Consider the following 23,073-nt stretch of genomic DNA (forward strand, 5'->3'; position numbering starts at 1 on the left):
TGTCCCCAGACTCTGCCCCCTTGCACCCAGTGCAGGGAGAATCGCACCGGCTGCCTCTCCGAGGTCAGAAAAGCAACCTTACAGGAGGAAAGGGGGTGTTCCGGTGGGCGTGGAGAGGAGGAGACTGGAGAGATATCCTGACCCTCCTCCAGCCTCCTTCCCTCCCCCTCCGCTAGATTGGCTGAAAAGAAAATCACCAAAGACAGAGGATGGGGAGGTGAAGGTCACCTCTGCCAATCCTCCAACCTTGCTGGCTTCAGCCCAGCAGGGCAGAGGAATCTCAGAAGCCTCTGAGTTCAAGAGCTTCTGAGCAGTGTGGGAACAGTCCATAGGACTGCGTCCTAAGAGTGCAATCCTATGCATGTTTAGACTGTAAAAAGTCCTACGACTCCCAGCATTCCCCAGCCAGCTGTGATATGCTTCACTTTTGGACTATCTTCCCTGCCAATTCAGTGAGGAGCAAACTAGGGATGGGGAGAAGTTTGGTTCTCACTTTAATAGAAACCGAATTAATTTGTGCCTCCTGAACTAATATGCAAACCAGGATGCAATTATCCTTCATTTTTCACACATCTATGAGTTTTTTTAATGCTGTTCTTTGATATTTTTTTTTAATGCATACAAAAAGTGTACGTTAGGGAAACTTGCTTGTGAAAAAATGCATATTGGGGACAAATACGTACAAAATCTCTATGAATCTTCATGTGTACAAAAAATGCACATGAAAAAGCATACACATTTTCATGCAGACTTTATTAAAAAAAATTGCAAGTTGATGCAGAAACAGGATAGAATGCAGTTGTGCTTGAAAAAAATGTGAACACTTTAGAAAACAAAACAGACAGATTTGTCCATCCTTGGAGTAAACCAAATTGGCAATGCAGAACTGGACTACATTACAGCTCAAGTTAAACTGAAGTAAGAGAAAAGCTGCAAATGTAGCCACTGAAAGACAAACAGGGAAAGTGATTTTCAAAGTAATTATTCTTTACCACATTATGGTTATTATTATATTATTTTGCAAATGGAGTTGCATTTGGCATGAACGTGCCCTTCTCTCAGAAACAAACACACAGAGGCACATCCCAATTTGCTTCCATACACTCACACATTTTTTCATTTAACAGATTTCAAAAGTGAACAAAGTACATAACAGTCGAAGGATTTAATTTCATTTTCCCCCCCTGTCAAATACTAACTTTGCCCAAAGCTAATTTTATTTATGACGAGTATGATCAACTTACTTTCACGAGTCATTGCTGTACAAACCTGAAGGAAGAGCTGGTGCTAATGTGTGAATAATTGTTGACACAATTAAGCACCCGGCACTATGCCTGTTAAACAGCTTCCAGCAGTAAAATTCTCCAGTATTTTAAAGGGATAGCCAATTCATTTCAAAGTGCAGAGACAGAACGGGGGGGGGGAAGGGGGGGAGATTATATTGACATAGTTTTTCTGGGGGTTCCGAATGGGCACATATGGCTGAGAATGTGGGTCTCACGGAGGATGATGACCATAGACTGAGCAAGGCGATCACCGTTTACAGACTCTGTAAACAGTAAGCTCACCCTCTGACCTTCCTTCATAGAGACTGTCTGGTTCATAACCTGCAAGGGACTTCCGCCAGCCTAATGACCTCTTTGTGAATTGGTGGGATTGCTCTAAATTAGCGTACCTTCCGACTGCCTACCAAAGGCAGGAATCAGCAACCTAGTTTGGACTGGAACGTTAAACAACATGTGCATGTCATGTGTTGGGGGTGGGGGTTAGGGGGTGGGAACGCAGCGGTGGAAAGAAATCCTCTGAATTCAAATGAGAAGTCGGCAATCAACAGTTCTTTAAAAGTTACTGACTCTTTCATTTCTGCTCCAGTCTGTTGGGTTATATTTCAGGAGCTGACACACCACGCTCTTTTCTCATTGGTAACTGAAGGATTGTTCCCCCTCTTTCTTTTTTTTACAAGCTGAACAGATGCATAATACCAGCCCCATGCAAGCCCCTCCACATTCCATGCTTATCGACTGAGAGGCTGAGCAGAATTGCTGGGTAGGTGAAATGCACAATGTCCACAAAAGGGCTATCAGAATGCCACACTTTGTGTGAATATATGTAAGGAGGAAGGCGGCGGTTGGGAGGAGTACCTCAGAACCAGAGACTACAAAAAACCTCATGGATCCCAATGAAGCCGTCATCATCACAATCTGTATATAAATTGCTAGTTACCGGTATCCACCTGCAGGGCCAGGCCCTTGCAACTGCAGATTCTGTCATATTCTAGCAGCACACCAAAGGAACAGAAACCAAAGTGGCACCTTGCACCAATACAGCCCAGGAAACAGCTCCCAAGCATCATCATCGCATAGAGCCAGGGTGGTGTAGGGGTTAGAGTGTTGGTCTGGGACTCAGGAGATCTGGGTTCTCATCCCACTCAGCCATGCAGCTCACTGGGTGACTTTGAGCCAGTCATTGACTCTCAGCCTAACCTACCTCACAGGGTTGTTGTGATGATAAATGGCGAGGAGGAGAAAGAACATGAGCGCCACCTTGGGCTCGTTGGAGGAAAGGTGGGATATAAATGAGACAAATAAATAAAATAACTAAGTGGTTAGAGTGTTGGACTAGGACTGGAGAGCTCAAGGTTCAAACCCTCACTCATCCATGAAGCTTACTGGGTGATCTTGGACCAGTCGCTATCACTCAGCCTAATCTATCTTGCAGGGCTTTTGTGAAGATGAAATAAAAAGAGGGGAACCATGAGATGATAGGAGGAAGGATGTGATTAAAATGTTCTTAAGAAATAATGCAACGTACTCACTAACAGAGCAGTGTATCTTCAGCACACAAGCGCATGTGCGCGCACACACACACACAGCCTTGGCCTTCAGCATCAGGAAACTGGTAGTGCCAACTTTCCTGTCCTATTTGCATCCTTCCAGAAGCCAAGATGATGATACACCCAAGGCCACATCTGCTCCACAGCCCCATCTGCAAATGCCCATTAGAGCAGAGTTTCTGGAATCAGATGCCAGTGCTGGAATGACCCAAGCACCACGACACCAGCCTGACGCCCAGCTGACTGATCCTCCATGGTTTTGTTGACAGCACAAGAGCCCGTTGGATTTGGCAAATCTGTCTTTTGCTCATCATAATCAACTGATTATGACTGCCCTCAAAGTGAACAGAGCATCTTTGATCACAATCCAAAACCAGGACCAATGGCATCGTAAGTACTGGTCTAAGAGTGTACAGGCTCATCGAGATGAAATATACCACTATCCTGCCAAGGGTAAGGAGAATTCTTATCAACATTTATTATTTTTATTTGATTTATATACAATGTATACCCCACCTTTCTAAGAATACACATGTATTACGCCTGACATGGAGTGAATGGCGGCCACTTTTTAACTTGCAACCACGTGCAGTGACCCCTTGTTATCCCAGCTATCTCTTATGATCCTGCAGCAAATGCTGAGAATCTCAGGAGAGGACTTGTAAAGCCAGTGTGAGAGCCAGTGTGGTATAGTAGTTAGAATGCTGGACTCAGGAGATCTAATTCTAGTCCCCACTCAGCCATGAAGCTCACTGAGCAACTTTGGGCCAGTCACTTACTCTCAGCCTAACCTACCTCACAAGGTGAGAATAAAATGGAGAGGAGGAAAGCTATTTAGTCCGCCTTGTGTTCCTTGAAAAAGGAAAAAAAGTTGGGATATACATGTAACAAATAATAAATAAATAAAATATCCATGCCGTTCGACAGAGACTTTCAGACAGACCACTTTTTACGGGGCTTATCGTGCATATCATTCTGCTAAGAAGCAAGGAGAATTTTACTACACATTCGGTGGGCAATGTGTAGGTTTTTTGTTTTTCTTAAAGTCACTTCTACCCACTTTGACAATGCTTACTAAGTGCTTTACCTTTGTAAGTTAGTGGTTGCTGAAACAGCCATCCATATTCACCAAGACTGGTGGTGTGGCATACCAGCTAAGAGAGAGAGCTACAACTTGGTAAGGCCCAGGTTCAAACCTTGCCTCTGCCATGAAGCCTCAGTCCTGGGAATGGTGAGGGTGCCCAGCTGGGTCCGGGAGTCCATCAGACCGCCCCCACTGCCCCCCTCAATCCAGCTCAGTAAGCTGCCACCCTTGCCCGCCAAGCTGCATGAGTGGCCAGGACTTACTGGACCTGTCCACTCATGCCTGGCAGCCGCCCATCCTCCTCTCAAGCCACCCTCTTTTATGCAAGTTGAGGCTCTCTGTTTTTGTATATTTACTGTTGCGCAGAATATCAGCCAAAAAGGGCCATTTCCACAACTTTAGAGGTCTCTAATGTTGTGAAAATGGCTCTGTACGGCCACCATTGTGTGGAACAGTAAATATGTGAAAATACAGAGCCCCATCTTGTGTAAAAGATGGAGGCTTGCATGGAGGAGTGGGCAGCTGCGGCTTGCGCAGCCTGGCTCGTGTGGGCGAGCGGCAGCGGCGGCTGCTCAAGCACCCGCCGAGCATGGACCCTGGCAAGTCTGTCCATCCCTCCTCAGTCCCCCATTCACAATATGTTGATAATTATACTCTTCTACCTTACAGGGTTGTTGTGAAGACTGTAACAATATAATGTACATGAAGAGCTTTGAACATTCAAAAGCACTATTACCAAGCAGTAGACATAGCGTCACACTTTCTGCCTAAGAGGAGGAAAAAAAACACCCTCTTGCATGCATTATGAAATTATAGAAATATGTAACAGACTTTCCTTTCCCATCACCCACACCTTACAGCCATGCCAAGTAATATTTTTGCTAAGCCATCACTCGAACAAAACCACAACATTACCTGTGTGGTTTTTCTTTTTACCAGCGCTGATGGAATGACTAGTGAGGAGTCCCACTCTGCGCAAAGATGCTTCTCACCGCTTTGTTCTGATCTGTCACAGGAGACAACAGCAGTGGCATGAGCAGCCCGAGAAAAGCAAGTGAGATTGACGGAAATCCCACACAGAGTATGCTCTCTCCACAGACAGGCAGTAGCTGCTTCCCTTGTCAAGCCAAGGCCCTGCTAACCCCAGGGCCTGTCCTTTTCTTCTCTGTAACAAATCAAATTTTGCAACCCAACATTGCCACATCATTGGAGCGTATTGACACAATTGGGACTTCAACCCCAATTTTGCTTTGTGTTTTTCAAGCAGGGTTTACATAACTAGAGAACAAGATAAAGCACACACAATACATCTGGGGCCCTGGCTAGTGAACAGTGAACTCCACGGGCTTTTGTATCCAGCAAGCAAAGCTGTCACCATCTCCAACCTGCTAGCAATTCTAAGGGGACATAGATAGTTGCAGGGGTTGCTGTCTTGAAGAACAGTCTTATCTCGGGCTTATTTGAAGATCTCTATACCACAATACCATAGATCAACCTTCCTCAATCTGGCAGGGCCGGCCCTATCATTGGCCAGGGTGATGCAGTCGCCTCAGGTGGTAGATGCTGGGAGGCGGCATCAAGGTGTTGGAGGAGAGGACTGTGGGCCATGAGACTTGCTGTGCACCCCTAAGTTAGCCTGCAGCCTTCAAAGGCAGTGGAGGATACCAGTCCCATTATCAGTGTTGAAGATAGATCCATCTGCCAGTCCAGTTGGCTCTTATATGTGGAAAGGGAGGGGGCGCCATCTTGTCCTTCACCTCAGACAGCAAAAGGTCTTGGGCTGCCACAGCCATCAGGTGCCCCCCAAATGTTTTCAGCAATGAGTTCCAGCATCCCCAACCATTGGCCATGCTGACTGGGGCTGATAAGAGTTGAAGTCCATAACATCTCGAGAGCACCAGGTTGGGGAAGGCTGCCATAGATTATGGGGGCTTTCCTTTCCTTAGGGATCCCTAGAGGGGAGAGTGCTGCAGCTCACTGGTAGAACACCTACATTGCATGCAGAAGGATCCAGTTTCAGTCCTGGCATCTCCAGGTAGGGCTGGGAAAACTCCTGCTTGTAACCCTGGAGAGCTGCTGATGGTCAGTATTGACAATACTGGGCTAGATGGACCAATGTTCTCAGTCAACGTAAGGCAGCTGCCTATGTTGTGATTAGTGTTGTGCTGAAAATTTCTCTCACATTTTTTTTCAGCCATTCTAATTCAATTTGCCAGAAGAAATATTGTTTCCAAAAAGACATTCAGTGGTGAAGAAATTTTGGAGAAATTCTCGTGGGCTGGGTTTGGATTTCTTGGGCTTACCTTACTTAGGAGGTGGCTGAGGAGTGAGTGCAAATGTCCTGTTTTTCACTCTACAATCATCTCTCCAGCAGCCTGTAGCCACCTCAGTTTCCTACACTTCAATTAAAGCCCAGTGGAAGGCACCATGAAGTAATTCCTCCCATAGGGCTTTTTCAGATCAGGATGTGCAGGCAGCCTGGGAGGCTAGCTGTGATTAGGTATGCTCAAAAACACCACAAAAACTACATTATAAAACATCCTGAGTGAGGCAGAACAATGGAAGCCTCTTTCCTGGGAGGAGAAAAATTCAGGAAATTGGAGGACAGATTTTGGCAGAGCATTAACTCCACCTCATCCCTGGAACTAGATACCACACTGCCCACACCTTCACTGAGTGGATGCAAACTGGGGGTGGCCTGCGAAGACTGTTGATGCTGTTGCAGCACAAAACTCCCCCAAACAAAAAAACATTAACAAAAGAGAAGGAAGCTGTGCTAAAAGTCCTGCCAATGGGGAGCCCCACCTGGGAGAAACTGTTGAGAATTTCTCCTCCCACAGGATAAATTCAGTGAAATTGTCTCCCCAATTTATCTGCCTGCAACAGGTGGAGAATTTCAAGAGGCCACTTGCATGCAGCTCTAGTTCTGATGTTCCTGTCCAACTTTTGTCCTCATTTCCTAACCTGTAAGTTCTCAACCCACAGGGAGGATAGAGAGCTGACTTATACCTGGGTAAACTGTGTTGTTCATCTAGTCCAGTATTGTCTACTCTCACTGGTAGTAGCTCTCTAGGGTCCCAGGTGGACGTCTTTCACATAGGGGTGTACGGAACCCCGCTTACCTGACTCCGCCGGGTTCTGCAGGTGGGGGAAAGTGATCCGTTCCTCCCCCCAGAATCCTCGATGGGGGGGAAGTGATCCATTCCTCCCCCCCGGAATCCTACCTGGCCAGCTCCGCTCCATGGCCTGGCCAACCTGCAGCGGGGCCTCCAGCTGCTGCCGGACTGCTATGGACGCAAATGGCATCCTGCATAGGGGACGCCATTTGCGTCCCTACATAAGCCCATGATAGGCTACATAAATATTTATGTAGCCTATCACGGCTAAAGCAGGGATGCAAATGGCGTAGGGGACACCATTTGCGTCCCTGCTTTAGCCGTGATAGGTTACATAAATATATATGTAGGCTATCAGAGGCCGGCGTAGGGATGCAAATGGCAACTGCAGCAGCCCAGCAGTGGCCGGAGCCGCTGCCGCCGGAGCTGCAGCCAGATAGGCTCTGTTTCGTGGGGCTTTCGCGGGGTGGTGGGGCAGGGGGCTCCGTTCCACCACGGATTCCAAGGGGCCGAATTCACTGGAATTTGTCCCCCCTGGGATCCGTGGCAGAATTCTCTAACATCCCTACTTTCACATCAACTGTTACCTGATACTTTAACTGGAAAGGCCAGTGATTTAATTGGGGACATTTAGGGATATAGGAAAGTCACTTACCTTTTTGAAGGGGGACATTTGCGGTGGGGGGGAGGTGCTCCATCCCTCCCCCTGAAATTCTCTCTGGCCAGCTCCGCTCCTTGGACATTCCACGGAGCCGCCGGCCGGGGCTGCCCACAGCCGGACATCCATCTGCTGGGCAGCCTGCATAGGGACGCAAATGGCAGCTGCCATAGCCACCGCCATTTGCGTCCCTGTATTTTGCAGTGATAGGCTACATAAATATTTACGTAGCCTATCATGGCAAAAAAACCCAACAACAGCAAACGCAAATGGCAGCGGCTATGGCGGCCGCCATTTGCGTTCCTTTTTTTTTTGACCGTGATAGGCTACGTAAATATTTATGTAGCCTATTACAGCAAAAAAAAAAGGGAATGCAAATGGCAGCCACTACGCCATTTGCACCCCTCTCTTTTGTCGTAATAGGCTACGTAAATATTTACGTAGCCTATCACACGGCAAAAAAAAAGGGAAAGCAAATGGCGGCCGCTGTGGCCGTCGCCATTTGCGTTCCCTTAGTGTTGCCGTGATAGACTACGTAAATAGTTACGTAGCCTATCATGGCTTCCATAGGGATGCATAAGTATTTACATAGCCTATCATGGCTACATGGAAGAAGCGAATGGCAGCCGCAGATGCGGCCGCCATTCACAATGCAGCGCTGATGGCAGCAGGTAGGTGCTCCGTTCTGGGCCCATTTTGCTGGGTGGGGGGGCAGAGTGCTTCGTTCCGCAACGGATTTCAGGGGGCCGAATGCACTGGCATTCGGCCTCACTGATCCATGGCGGAATTCTCTGACATCCCTATGAGCTGTACCACTGAGCACTGGAAGAAAAAAAAATCCAAAATCCACAGTTGAGCAATACATTTACTAGGAGCAACCAAAATGTCACAAAATAATGAGCAAGCTTTTGAGTTCTTCAGAATCAGAACATTTCACCAGGGCTGGATGGTAGGCCAAAAAAGTGGGGTGGGGAAGCCGGCTTAGCGCTAATAGTCTGCATTAGTCACAGTCGTAAAATGGAGTGTAGGAAGAGATGGCAGTCTTACAGCGCAATTCAATGCATGTTTACTCAGAAGTAAGGCCCATGGAGTTGAATGGGACTTCCTCCCAAGTAAGTGTGCATAGGATTGCAGCTTTAGTCAGATTAGGCTCTCCTACATGCTATGTAGATTTAAGGTTATACTTGGGGATTCTGGAACAAAGAAAGTCACACCATGGCTGATTCTCCATTTTTGAGAATATAAAATCCAACAGTTACTTGAAAACACATCCAGTTGGAGGTGCTAATATAGTTATTGCCCTACTGGAACCATCCTAAAGAGCCATGCTTCCTTCTCCTTCAAGCAGGAGAAACACTTCTTTTAAGATGATGTGTGCTGTGACACATGTGTAAAGTATGCCTTTTGTTTCAAATCTACTCTGTTTCTTTACATGCACCTTGATTCAAATTTAATTAATCTTTCAACTAAAACTCCTATGACTAATGAATTAAAATGTCTTTAAGTGGATAGTCCTAGATATAATACAGTATTAGTGGTCTGACTAGTAAAAAACAAAAACAAAAAACCAGCTGGTTGGAAATCCTGTTATTAGCAATAATAATGTCACTGGAGGGAGTAATCTGGGCTGGGAGGTGGAGAGGACCCTCGTTGTGGGGGAAAATGTAACATGGGAGGCAATCCTGATTTGATGCCAGATCATATCAATTCAGAAGTGGGAGGGGAGGAACTGAGTCCCAACTGCATGCTGTTTTTCTGCTGGTTTTTACAGAGGAAACATTGAAATAAATGCATTTTTTGTTTGGCATTTGATTTGATGCTCTTTAGCTATTGCGGCCCAAGTAGTATTTCATCATGATTTTTGGTTGGAAATTAAGATCAACATGGGGTGGGGGAAGAGAGAGAGAGAGATGATGAGCACAGATTTCATTGGAATTTCTGGGTCCCTCTGCAACAGGAACTGGAGAGTCTTACTCAGCATAACGCAAACACGTCATTGGCCATGATGTTCGAAAATTACACCACACGTTATGGATGTTAAAAGTGCATCTATTAGATTTCCTTGAGAGAGAGAGCTCACTTGACACTTGTCTACAAAAGAGGTGTTCTATTTAGGATCAGGAAACATTATAAAGATTGCACATCTATTTCCTTTGTGTATAATAAGGATGTCAGAGAATTCCACCACGGATCTCGGTGAGGCTGAATGCCAGTGCATTCGGCCCCCCGAACTCCGTGGCGGAACGGCCTACCACCCCCCCCCCCGCGGATCCCCCTGGGACGAGACTTACCTGGGGAGGATGTTCTGGATGGTGGTGGCTCCAGCAGCGGCGGCGGCAGCTGGTCTTCCGACCGGCCGCCGCTGCCATTTGCAGTCTTTGTTTTTCTTCCCCATTCGTGATAGGCTACATAAAGACTTATGTAGCCTATCACGTCTGGTTTAAAAAAAAAAAATGCGTATGCAAATGGTGGCGGCTATGGCCGCCGCCATTTCCATTCCTTATTTTTGGCCGTCTTAGTCTACGTAAATATTTACGTAGATTAAGACGGCGAAAATAAGGGGGAATGCAAATAGCGTAGTGGGCGATATTTGCGTTCCCCCTTATTTTCGCCGTCTTAGTCTACGTAAATATTTAAGTAGACTAAGATGGTGAAAATAAAGGGGAACGCAAATAGCGTCCACTACGCTATTTGCATTCCCCTTTCTTGTCTTCATCTTAGTCTACGTAAATATTTACGTAGACTAAGACGGCCAAAAATAAGGAACGCAATGGCGGCGGCCGTAGCCACCGCCATTTGCATATGCTTTTTTTTTTTTAACCCAGACGTGATAGGCTACGTAAGTCTTTACGTAGCCTATCACAGCTGAATTCAAGGACGCAAACGGTGGTGGCTACAGCCGCCGCCATTTGCATCCCTGCTAGCCAGCGGCCGGATGTCCGGATGCTGGCGGAGCCGGCCGGCGGCTCCGTGGAATCCGGGTGGAGCGGAGCTGGCCAGCGAGGATTCCGGGGGGAGGTGCGGAGCGCCTCCCCCCTGGCAAGGATTCTGGGGGGGGGGAATGGAGCGCCTCCCCCCCAGTGGAACCCAGCGGAGCCAGGTAAGCGGGGTTTTGTACACCCCTAGTGTATGACAATGACAAATTGTAATGACAAATGCAAATGTCAGAAGATCCGGGGGTAGGGGTGGGGGAACACTCTTCTTACGTGGAAATTCTGAGGTTCTGTAGCTAGCCTTCATGAGTCACTGATATCCATAAAGTGTTTTTTTTGACAAAATGATAATCCCTGGAAAATGTAGCAAGTCAGTAAGCGGGTAACATTTCTCCCCGTAATGCATGTACTTTATTAGAAATGAATCGATAATGTTATCACTAAACAAACACTGATAGGGTACTACTAATTGGATTGTCATTATTATTATGTTAAATAAACCCCAACTGCCTAAAAGAGAGAGAGAGAAATCCTGAAGCTCGGGTTTCCTTGGACATCATACTTTCTGTGCAGGGATGGTGACCCCAATCAGTGGCTGGCATGAGAAGGCAGCAGGGTCAGAATGGTGTCCTGGGGCCCAGAACTGTTCCAAGGGCCACCAACCGAGCAAGTTAGCATCACTCTCTTGGAATGAGGTGCATCCACCCAAAGGACTACCTCCCACCAAGACCTGCATCAACTGGGGATAGCACCAAGGCCTACAGAGTGTTCTCGCAAGTCGCACGCCAGGCTCAGATGCTCTCAGGGCCCATATCTTCACACAAGTTATGGAGCTCTCCTAGGTCATGTCGTCCAGCTGACCGCTGGGTCTGCTGGACAGTGTGACAGAGAGAGGCCTATACATGTGCAAAAGATAATTTTGAGGGAATTCTTGCAGAACAAATTAGTTTCGGCTTTAGAATGCCATTACTTAGTGGGGTCTTTATGTGCACTACATTAAAGCCAGCATTTGAATGTTTTATTTATTGAGTTACAATATTTATATACTGCCCCACATCAAAGATTTCAGAACAGCGAACATGATAAAAGAATAAAACCCCATAATTAAAACAATTCAAACATTTTAAACTAACAGATTCCAAACTTAATAAACTGCGGCTGGTCACTCAGGGAAGGCCTCTCGAAATAACAACATCTTCAGGAGGCGCCGAAAGCAACACAATGTTGGCTCCTGCCTGACCTCCAAAGGCAGGGATTTCCACAGGAAGGGGGCCACAACGTTGATGGCTCTTTTCCTGGTGGACTCCAACCGGGCCATAGGTCCATGTGGAACCACCAGGAGCAAGCCCTCCAATTACTTCAATCACTGGGCAGGTTGATAAAGAAGAAGGTGCTCTCTCAGATATCCTGATCCCAAGTTGGAACCAGCATCCCAATGGTTATGTTGGCCCTAGCCTAGCACCTCGTGGAGGTGATTTACCATCCCCAGAGAACTATTTTTGACTGCCACCTCTTTCACAGTTGCAGCATTGCTCACTACCGTCCACAGGTGGCTGGTTGCTGCCATTTTTCCTTACCCAGAAAGTCCTTAGAGCAGGGCTGTCAATCCACAAGCCTGGCTAGGTCCCAATATGGCTCTCTGGGGTTCCGTGGAAGGCTCCTTCCCCCTTCCCTGGCCATGCCCATGCCACCAATCGTTCGCTGGTTTCCTGACTTTGGGACAGTTTCCCCCTCATTCTGAAAGGTTGAAATGCCTCTCCTAAGGCTGAGTTGCTGGTAGTAAGACAGCTTTAAGCTAAAATATGCTGGCATTTTGGCCCACCCCTTTTATCTTTGAGCCAGCCCCACTTTTGCATTCACCCCCAATCACCATTAGAATACGGCCTCTGAGAACTTCTCTAAAATTCAATTTGGCCCTCCAGCTGAAAGAGATCCGACACCCTTGCCTGAGAGCTTCTTGTCTAAGGGCCTATATGGTTGCCAAAGAGATCGTTGAGGGATTTTTTTGCAGAGCAAATGAGTAGTGACACCTTTAGAATTCAATTACTTAGTATGGTCAGTGAAGGCTGGCGGCTCCGATGTTGCCGGGGCTAAAATTCAATTCTGGGTTTCAGTCAGAAGCAGCTAGGACTCTAAAGGAGATCTCCAAGGTACTGAACCTATTTTGGGGGATAGGGTTCACCACTTTGGATAGCTGCTTGAGAATCCTGGGTGTTTTTGACTAAAATCCAGAATGGAATCACAGCCCCACTGAAATTGGAACCACCAGCCTACAATAAGTAGGGTCATAGAATCATAGAATAGCAGGGTTGCAAGGGGCCTACAAGACCATCAAGTCCAACCCCCTGCTCAGTGCAAGGGTCCAAGTCAGAGCATCCCTGACAGATGGCTGTCCAGCTTCATCTTGAATGCCTCCAGTGTGGGAGAGCCCACCACCTCCCTAGGTAATTGGTTCCATTGTCCTATAAACACTATAAATGCTTACCTGGGAGGAAGTCTCCTTGAGTGCAATTTGGCTTACTTCTCAGTAGACACGTAGAGGATTGCTCTGTTAGCTACAGTTTTTGTTGTTGTTATAAATCTGAATAGTTGCTATGCTGTGTTTACCAGAGAATGTTTGATTATGTTCCTACGGGAATATCTTTCTGACAGATGTGATTGGTTGTTTTATGTTTAATCCATTGTAGGCTGCCTTGTTTTTCATATGGCTGGAAAGTGGCCTACAAATTTATTGCAGAATAATAAATCAGAAACAAATCTCCTTGAGAGCAATCAATGGGACCTAGCTTCCATAAATATGGTGAGCGTGAGGTTGAAAGCTTGTAGAATCATAGAATCATAGAACAGAATCATAGAGTAGTAGGGTTGGAAGGGGCCTATAAGACCATGAAGTCCAGCCCCCTGCTCAATGCAGGAATCCAGGTCAAAGCATCCCTGACAGATGGCTGTCCAGCTTCATCTTGAATGCCTCCCGTCCCGTGTGGGAGAGCCCACTAGGGTCTTCATTCCTCAATGCAGGAATCCAAGTCAAAGCATCCCTGACAGATGGCTGTCCAGCCTCGCCTTGAATGCATTAAGCGCATTAATTACAAGTACATTAATTAAGTACATTAAGTAATTAAGTACATTAAGTACATTAATTACAAGTACATTAATGCATAACATTAATAGAATCATAGAATAGTAGGATTGGAAGGGGCCTATAAGACCTTTGAGTCCAACCCCCTGCTCCATGTAGGAATCTAAGTCAACTCAAAGCATCCCTGGCAGATGGCTGTCCAGCTTCATCTTGGATGCCTCCAGTGTGGGAGAGCCCACTCGGGTCGTTATGTGCATTGCATTAAAAGCACCATTTCAGTGGTTACAGCAGCCTTGGCCTAGCAGCTCAGGGGGTGATTTCTCAATTACCTGGGAAACCACTTGGTAAAAAAAAAGAAAAGAAATGGCAGTCACAAGCTGCCATTATATGCCTGCCCGAGGACTGAGATCTGTTGGAGGGGCCCTCCTCTGCGTCTCACCAGTGTGAGACATACACTATGGTGGGACGTGGGAGAGGGCCTTCTCTGCTGTGGCACCCCGGTTGTGGAATGCCCTCCTCTTGGAGGCCCGATTGGCACAGACATTGATTTCATTTCTTCACCAAGTAAAAACATGGTGTTTACCAAAGTTCTTGTGGGCTGAATGCATTCCCTAAAGTAGAACATTGTTTTAATGGTGTTGTTGTTTTAGATTTTAATTGGTTTAATGGTTTAATGTGTTTAGCTGTTTAAACTACTTATTGGTTTATACAGTTGAAATTGATTTTATCTGTATGCCGCCCTGAGATTTTAATGATATAGGGCGGGATACAAATGTTTTAAATAAATAAACACGCTGTCCAGGCTGTGGGAAATGCCACTGGTGGCAAGTTCAGCCAGCTCTTTGTTCCCATTTGGCCCAGCTGAAAATCACCTAAATGCCTCCTGCAACTGGGTCAATGAAACACAGGTGTGCAGGCGGATCTGGGCTCAGCGTTTATCCAGTCTAGCAAGAGTTTCACTCCTTGATTCTACTGACTCACTCTATGAATTGCTCCTCGTTATCAAATGTGTGTACTTAAGGACTGGAGCCTCCCCCCATAATCTACCTGGCAACTCATCTTGCACTCGAGTTGGCTGCCTCTGCATTTTCTCATTTCTATTGTCGTCCCTTGGCCAGTTTTCAAATCACAACAAGACTCTGCCTCCCGCTCTGGGGTTACCAGGTTTCCTAAACAACCTCCTGCAAAAGGACTTAACACAAAGCATTTTCGACATCTAAATAAATCACAGCCAGCACTAATCTGCATCCCCCCCACACTATTTTGCTATGTCTTTCTAAGAAGAAGAAGAAAAACAAAACAACAAAAACAACAATTCTAATTAGTTGGTGTTTGTACAGTGCTTTGAAGATGAAACGCGCTACTGTGTTTGAGTATTATTATTGTGATGCCTGGAGCGTCATCTTCAATTGGCTTCTTAGAAAACTGAACATGATCCAACAGCAGGAGCCAGCAGCACAGGGAATCCCAGTTACTACCTCTACATTGTCAGGAAGCCACTTGGGTATGCCAGTGTGCAAATAAGCAAGCATCGCTTCTCGCCCCAAAATCTGGTTCACAACTCATTTTTAACAGGGGCCATATTGAAGACCTGTGGTACAAGTAGGTAATTCTAGGCCCTGGCTGGCTGGGGAAAGCTGGGAGTTGTAGGATGTTTTTTCTGTCTAAACATGCATAGGATTGCACCCTTGAGGATCAGAAGCCCTTGAACTTGGAGGCTTCTGATCATCCAATGGAGGGTGGGAGGAGGAACGGAGGCATTTTCACTTGCTCGTCCTCCTGCCCTGCATATTTTGCTTGTTGGGCTTTTTAGAGCATCAAGCAACAGCACTTCAGAGGGGAAGGGAAGGAGGCTGGTAGAGGTTCAGCATAACTAGGGATGGTACGTGTGCCCAATTCTGTTTGGGAATCTGGCAGAACGCCCCCGCCTGCACCAACGAGCCCTACTCGCCGAGCCCCTGCCCCTGCTTGCCCCCTGCCCTCACTCGCTGAGCAGCCCACACTCACCCCAGCAACCTTGTCAAGCTCCATGGTCACCATTTTTTGAAAAATAAAATGGCGACTGCAAAAATGCACATATTTGCATATGTGAAAATGTGCACTTTGCGAATGCGCATATTTGCATACATGCAAAAATGTGTGTTTTTGCGAAAATGCGTATTTTCACATGTACACAAATATGAACATTTGCAAAATGCACATTTTCGTACACACACAAATGTGCACATTTTTGCAATCACCGTTTTATTTTTCAAAAAAATGGTGACCACAGAGCTCGACAAGGCTGCTGGGGTGAGTGCGGGCTGCTCACCGAGCATGGGAGGGGCTCAAGAGTGGTCTGGGGACCAGTGAGAGGGGGCAGGGGCTGGGCGGGTGCTTGGAGAACCTGGATGGGGGTGGGTTCGCATCTCCCTAAGGATAATTCATATCCTGGCCTCTCCAGTCTCCTCCCCTCCCTGCTCACCGGAATGCCCCCCTTCTCCCCCTCTCCGAGGTCCATTTTCCAACCTTGGAGGGCAGCTGGCAGGGTTCTTTACATGTCAGCTGTGTGTGTGGGGGAGGGAGAATGGGGTCAGTTCTCTGACTCCCCATTCCAAGGTGGGGGTGCTCTCTCTGACCACAGGGGGAATCACCAGTATCCTGTGGCCCCTCAGACAATGCCTAGGGACCACAGGATTTCTCCTTAATGTTTTACACCCCCTTTGGACAGCCGCCTGTATTATTTCAACTGCGAAGCACACAACTAACATTTCCCCTCTCACTACCCACCAAGTACCGTTCCACGCTTTGCAACTGCTTCTACATTCCTGACATGAAATGAAATGAAAACTGTGCGCCAATCCTGATTAAAACAGAAGGCTCTGCGCATGTGCTGTTTCACATTTTAAACTCACTCCAACCACAGCGCTCTCATGACTGGAGAAATACAAGCAGCATTGTTTCTGTTGCCCTGATGCTAAACACACTTACTTGGGAGTAAGCACGATTTTGCTGCAGCAAAGGATAATAATTAGGGATGTCAGAGAAATCCACTGTGGATTCAAATGAAGCCGGATTCTTTGGAACCCAGCCTCAGGAATCTGCAGCGGATCGGGACCACTTACCTCCGCTCCAGGAGGACTGGAGGCAGAATGGCACTCGGCTGCTTCTTGCCAGCCAGAGCCTTTCGCCTCCTCCCTGTCCCTGCCAATCACCATGCTCTTAAAAAAAGAAAAAGAAAAGGCGATCGGCAGGATGTGCCCATAGACTTAGATGCAAATAGAGCCATGAACCTTGCATATAAGCCTATGGACACATAGACTTAGATGCAAGTTTCATGACTCTATGTGCATCTAAGTCTATGGGCACATCCTCCCGATCGCCATTTTTCTTTTTCTTTTTTAAAGACATGGCAATCGGCAGGGACAGGGAGGAGGCAAATGGCTCTAGCTGGCAGGAGGGAAGGTAAGCAGCCCCCAAGCCAGTTCCCCCCGCCAGAAACCGAGCGGAGTGGAGCCACTCTGGAGGATTCCAGGGTGGGGGGAGGAACAGATCACCCCCCTCCATGGATTCGCCACTGGAACAGACAGTGGGGAATCTGTAAACCCCTAGATAATATATATTTAATGTAAAGAACAAAACAAAATGAGGATCTGTATCCATGTACATGCCCATCTAGCTACCCTCTAACATATAACAATAAAATGTTTCTTAAAATAAGAAAGAAAGGATGCTGTGGAAAACAGTGTCAGATACAGTGGGCCATGGCATGCCCAGGTGCTGAAGTCATGTCCCCATGACTTGTCACTCACTGGCTGACCATTTGCCTGCCCCTCCCCCTGAGCTGCAAGGCCCTGGACTTCAGCCCTGGGTCCAATCCTTGCTGCACTGTTGAAGAATCAGCACTGGCTTTGCCAACTGTATCACTCCCATGAGAACTGAGACAAAGGGAATGGGCTCTCTCACCTCCACCTCTCCACATTGAATATCAGCAGAAGCTTTGGTGGCCCCCTCCCCTCATCATAGAATCACAGAATAGTAGGGTTGGGAGGGGCCTACAAGGCCATCGAGTCCAACCCCCTGCTCAATGCAGGAATCCAAGTCAGAGCATCGCTGACAGATGGCTGTCCAGCCTCATCTTGGATGTATCCAGTGTGGGAGAGCCCACCACCTCCCTAGGTAATTGGTTCCATTGTTGTTTTGCTCTGACACTCAGGAAGTTTTTCCTGATGTTCAGCTGGAATCTGGCTTCCTGTAACTTGAGCCCATTCTTCCATGTCCTGCACTCTGGGATGATTGAGAAGAGATCCTTCCCTCCTTTCTGTGACAACCTTTCAAGTACTTGTAGAGCGCTATCCTACCTCCCCTCAGTCTTCCCTTCTCAAGGCTAAACATGCCCAGTTCTTTCAGTCTCTCTTCATAGGGCTTTGTTTCCAGTCCCCTGATCATTTTTGTTGCCCTCCTCTGAACTCTCTCTCTCCAGCTTGTTTGCATCCTTCTTAAAGTGCAGTGCCCAGAATTGGACACAGTACTCCAGATGAGGCCTAACCAGTGCTGAGTAGAGAGGAAAATGTAGATCAGATACTCATTTCAAGGCACAGGTAGAGGGATGTAACTCCCACCTGATGCAAAAGAGAAATAACAGAATCTCTAGGGTGGCTCCTTCCCCCTAAAAGATGAAATACAACAGCAGAACTGAGAACAAAAGAGGGTGTCTTTTGGCATAAAATTGGCATATGCCATTTTTCCCTATATATACGCACATTAGAAATCATCGTTATGATTTAAATATAAATATTTAATCTAATGCAAATAGAAATTCATGGTTTTAGTGTTTGCTTTATATGTTTTTAATGTATTGTACACTGCCCAAAGTACTTGGGTTATGAGGCGGTTTAAATGTATAGTCAATCACTCACTCAATATATAATACGTCTCACCATGGTGGCAAAGAAGGACTGTGACCTTGTTGCTCAGTTTGCTCTCTCGGTGTTTATTTTAGAGCTTTGCAGAAATCGGCCTCTCAAAATTCTCCAGCCAATTTGTGGGCAGAGAAATTGGGGGACAATTTCACTGCATTTCTCCCAGGGGAGGAGAAATTCTCCAACCGTTTCTCACAGGTAGGGCTCACTGCTGGCAGGGCTTGTAGCACAGCTTCTTTCTGTTTTCCCTCAGGGTTTTTGTTTTTTTGCACTGCTCCTGTAAGTAGCAACAGCATCAAGTGTGTTGAGGCTTCCGCTTTTCCGAGGCAGTATTTTGAATTTCTTTGAGTGGTATTTTCGAGCTTACCTAATCACAGCAAGGTGGCCAAAGCTGCTGTGTGTTCTCTCTATTACACACCTTTCCATCGCTCTGCAGCCTCCCAGACCACCTGCCATTCTTGAAGTGAAAAAGCCCCATGGGAGGAATTGCCTCATGATGTCTTCCCCATGATGGCCTTAACTGAAGTGCAAGAAGCTGAGGCGGCTACAGGCTGCCACAGAGATTACACTACAATGACAAACAGGACACTCATGCACACTCCCCAGCCACCTCACAAGGAAGGTAAGCACAAGAACCCCAAACCCAACCCATGAGAATTTCTCCAAAATTTGAATTTCTTTTTGAAAGCAACTTCTTTTCTATCAAATTGAATGAGAATGGTCAAAAAAAATGTGGGAGAAATGTTCAGCACAGCACTAGTTTATTTAACTTGGTGGGCAATTTCAAGGCCACAGCCTGCTCTTCCATCACAGGGTTCTTTATCTTTAAACCAGACAGTCCTTCAAACAGAGGATGCCTTCAAACAGAAGATCTGATTGCCCTTCAAATAGAGGACTGGCCTCAGGACACATGAGCACCCTAAGAAGAAGGACATGAAGGGATGAATGGTGGCAGAGGGCTCTTGCTGCTGCTCTTCAGACTCTGGAGGAGAGGCTTATGAGCCCTTTGCTCATGACTTGGCCTGCGTGGGAGAACGTAGCTAACAATAGGGAGGTCTCCTTTCAATCTGGGCAGGTGGAAAGTCTCCACAGATTCTGGATTAAGCCCCTGGGACTTCAGTTGCCATTCCCCGTCTAAATCGGAAAGATTTTACACTTTTCCAAGTGTGATACCTTTCGACCCACTTCTTGTGAGCACTCTCTAGCACATGATTCTATTTTGCTGGAATTTCAGGCAAAAGGGTGAGCATTTTGACATCAACAGCAACAACAAAATATTTTTTTGAATGCTTTACGAAGCTTGGAACTTTAGTTCTGCTCAGATCAGTCCCACTAGCAGCCCAATCCTAGCCATGGTTACTTGGGAGTAAGTCCCACTGAGTTTAAGAAGACCTAAGGGGGCAGTCCTATGCATGTTTAGACAGAAAGAAGCCCTACAGTTCCAGCATTCGTAGCCAGCATGTAGGACTTTTTTGCAGGATATCATAGGACTGAGTCCTTAATAAATGCATTTAGGACTATACTCTGAAACCTGTTCTAGACTGTATTATTTTTTTCTTTTTTAAAATGTCATATATTGGAATGAAACCTTTTTTGTTGTTATTTTTGTTTTGTTTTTTGCTAGCGCTACTCTTGCGACTTTAACACCAACCTTGATTATTAGAAGTTGAGCAGGTAAAGTCTCCCCTGTCCCCATCTACCCACTTATCTCCATGACAAAAGCGTTGCCCACTATTTTTCTAGTCATTGGTGCTGTTAAAACAAACAAACAAAACAAAGAGGAGAAAAGAAATCAAAGGTGAGGAAGCTTAGAGTTACAGGAGTGCCTTCTTTGCAGTTGATAGTAGGGATGTGCAAACTCACCCCTGTCCGGGTTCTCCGGACGGCGACGCCTGCCTAGCCCCCGCCCCTGCTCGCCGGTTCCCGGACCACACTCAAATTCTTCCCATGCTCGGTGAGCATCCCACACTCACCCCAGTGGTCTCATCAAGATTTGCAGTCACCATTTTAAAAAATAAAATAAAACGCCAATCGCAAAAATGTGCGTTTTTGTATGCGCAAAAATGTGCATTTTCCCAATATGCATATTCTCATGTGTGAAATGGACATTTTTGTGAAGGTGCATATTTGTGTGTGTGTTCAAAAATGAGTATTTTTTTTTAATGTGCATTTTTACATACGCGAATATGTGCATTGGCAAAATGCGCATTTTCACGTGTGCACAAATATGTGCATTTTTGCGATTGCCGGCATTTTATTTCTCAAAAATGGCAACTGCAAAGCTTGACGAGGCCACCAGGGTGAGTCCAGACCATTCACTAAGCATGGGTAAGGGGCAAGGAGGGGCAGGGGCTCGGCGAGCGGGGCTCGGGGTTGCGGGCCATGGGTGGTTCTGCTGGATACCTGGACAGAATCGGCCACCCGTGCCATCCCTAGTTGATAGCATGGACATTTTCACTGTGAAATGGACACATGTACAACTTTTCTGGGTGATCCTAGTGGCTAACCTAAACATATACAGGGGGAGATAGCCGTGAAATTCTCCCAATGGCAGACACAGAAAAGAACTTTGGGGATGGGGGCACGTAAAAACCCACCTCAAACAAAAGGCAAGCTCTATGAATCCCCAGATCCTTCTCTAGGCCAGGTCAAAATCCAAACTGGAGAAGAACCCCCAGTTCCCCTCTCTCCACCCCCAAATTGCCCACCCCCACTAACAATGACCCAAAACACCATTTTCCTTCCCTTTACTTACTCGAATGTTGGTGGCAGGAGCAACAGTGGTGGGTTATGGGAAGAAGACAGGGAGGAAGTCTATCCCTTCCCCACTCTCAGTCACCCTGATGCACAGCATTGCAGCATGCTGGGATATAAGGCCCAGAGGCCCAAGGAAGATGTATTTCTCCCAAGGCCTACTGTTGTTGCAATATGGTAGTATTTGAGCATAGTGTATCGCATCTTCAGTGCTGCTCTGAATTTAGCCCTAATTGGACTTCTAATCTGACTTTTATCTGCTGCTATGATGTTTCAGTTCCTGTTTGATTTTATTTCAATATGTATTTTACATTTTGAAGTTTCTGTAATTTGCTTTGAACATTTCTTTGTAGAGGCAGGCTATAATTCTATTCCTGAAATAAATAAAAGACAATAGTAGTGAAGGTTTCCAAATCATGAAAGAGGCGTTCAGGCAGAGCATTACATGGAAATATATAGATTTACAACATGCATACAAAATCAAGAAAGAGAGATATATCTTTAAACAATGGAATATTCCTCCTCCACCACCTCCTCCCCTTTTCATTCCCAGTGAAATTGTGCACTTTCACTAAAATTCGGCATTGCCACCCAGGAGCCAAATAAAATTGCTTTGGGGGGGTCACATCTGGCTTGCAGGCTACCAGTTGTCCATCTCTGCCTTACAGTCAAAAAGACAATCTTTAACACCGTGGTAGCATTCACGCAAAAATACAAGCCTTTCCACTCTACCTTATTTTTGTAGACAAGCTTACAAACAGCAATGTTCTTCAACGGGAGGAAAGCCAGAAAAAAATTACCCGGCACGTGTCATGCTCTGAGTTTCCAGCCTGGCAACGCTCCTTGTGTTATGAATTTTTGGTTTCTCCTCCTGACTTCTTCCCTGTCACTACAGTAGGTTTGTTTTCATTTTGTGTTTTCAAGCATGGGTTGTGGTCATGTCTATCCCATGTGTCTCTCTGTTTTTTCGACTGCCGTGGCGCATTCCCTGCATCTCATCATTGCTTTTGGCCCAGTCTCCTAACAGGAAATGCGAGATTTATTTTATCTGGCCTGAACTACATTGTTCCTTCCTGACTACTGGTGTTACTTCACTCTGGATAACATGACTTGGTGCTCATGGCCCGCCTAAGGTCAAAGCCTGAGGGTAATAGGCGTATTTAAGAGCAGTGGGGGCTAAGAGAAGAGAAAGCAATGGGAGCACGGAGGAAGGAGAGGCGGAGAGTAGCGAAGATGTGATTAAAGAACCTTCTCTTGCTGACAGAAAGTTGCCGTGGCCAGAAAAAATATGACTTAGTAGTTTTGACAGTTCGATCCTAGACATGTTTACTAGGGGAACACTCCAAATTAATTGTGTATGGGACTGCAGAATGCTAGGTTTAAAAAAAGAGAGGGGGAGTCTCTCTACACATTGTGTCAATTAGGCAGAACACTCTCTTTCTTGTTGTTGTTTTTCCCCCCAGGGATGTGCAAAATTCAGAGTTCTCCAAATTCTATCTTGAAGCTCATTTCAGCTCAAGCCTGGGCTGTATCACATTGTGAGTTTTCTTTTTTTTTTCTTTTTGTATGAAAATCGGTGCATATTTTCATGCGTACTTTTCCAATTGCAAGCTTCAGGTGTGTGCACCTTTGAAATGTACTCCTTCTTCTCTCATTGATTAGAGCGTACTTGTGTGCATTTTTCGAAAGTACACATTTTTTCATGCACATTTTTT

The 23,073-nt window shown here is 46.2% G+C and overlaps 1 protein-coding gene across 1 annotated transcript in view; it reads right to left on the minus strand.

Annotated features, from left to right (window-relative positions):
* SOX5 (SRY-box transcription factor 5) overlaps nt 1-5,084 on the minus strand; it is a 738,693-nt gene extending 733,609 nt beyond the window's left edge. Inside the window, exon 1 of the mRNA XM_084809162.1 lies at nt 4,833-5,084. The gene's annotated coding sequence lies outside the window, so the exon portion shown is untranslated. The remainder of the gene's footprint in view (nt 1-4,832) is intronic.
* Nucleotides 5,085-23,073: the final 17,989 nt, after the last annotated feature.

The sequence above is a fragment of the Heloderma suspectum genome, chromosome 7 (assembly GCF_057233095.1).
Source record: "Heloderma suspectum isolate Gila_16-S chromosome 7, 16-S_ref, whole genome shotgun sequence".
Lineage (NCBI taxonomy): Eukaryota > Metazoa > Chordata > Lepidosauria > Squamata > Helodermatidae > Heloderma > Heloderma suspectum.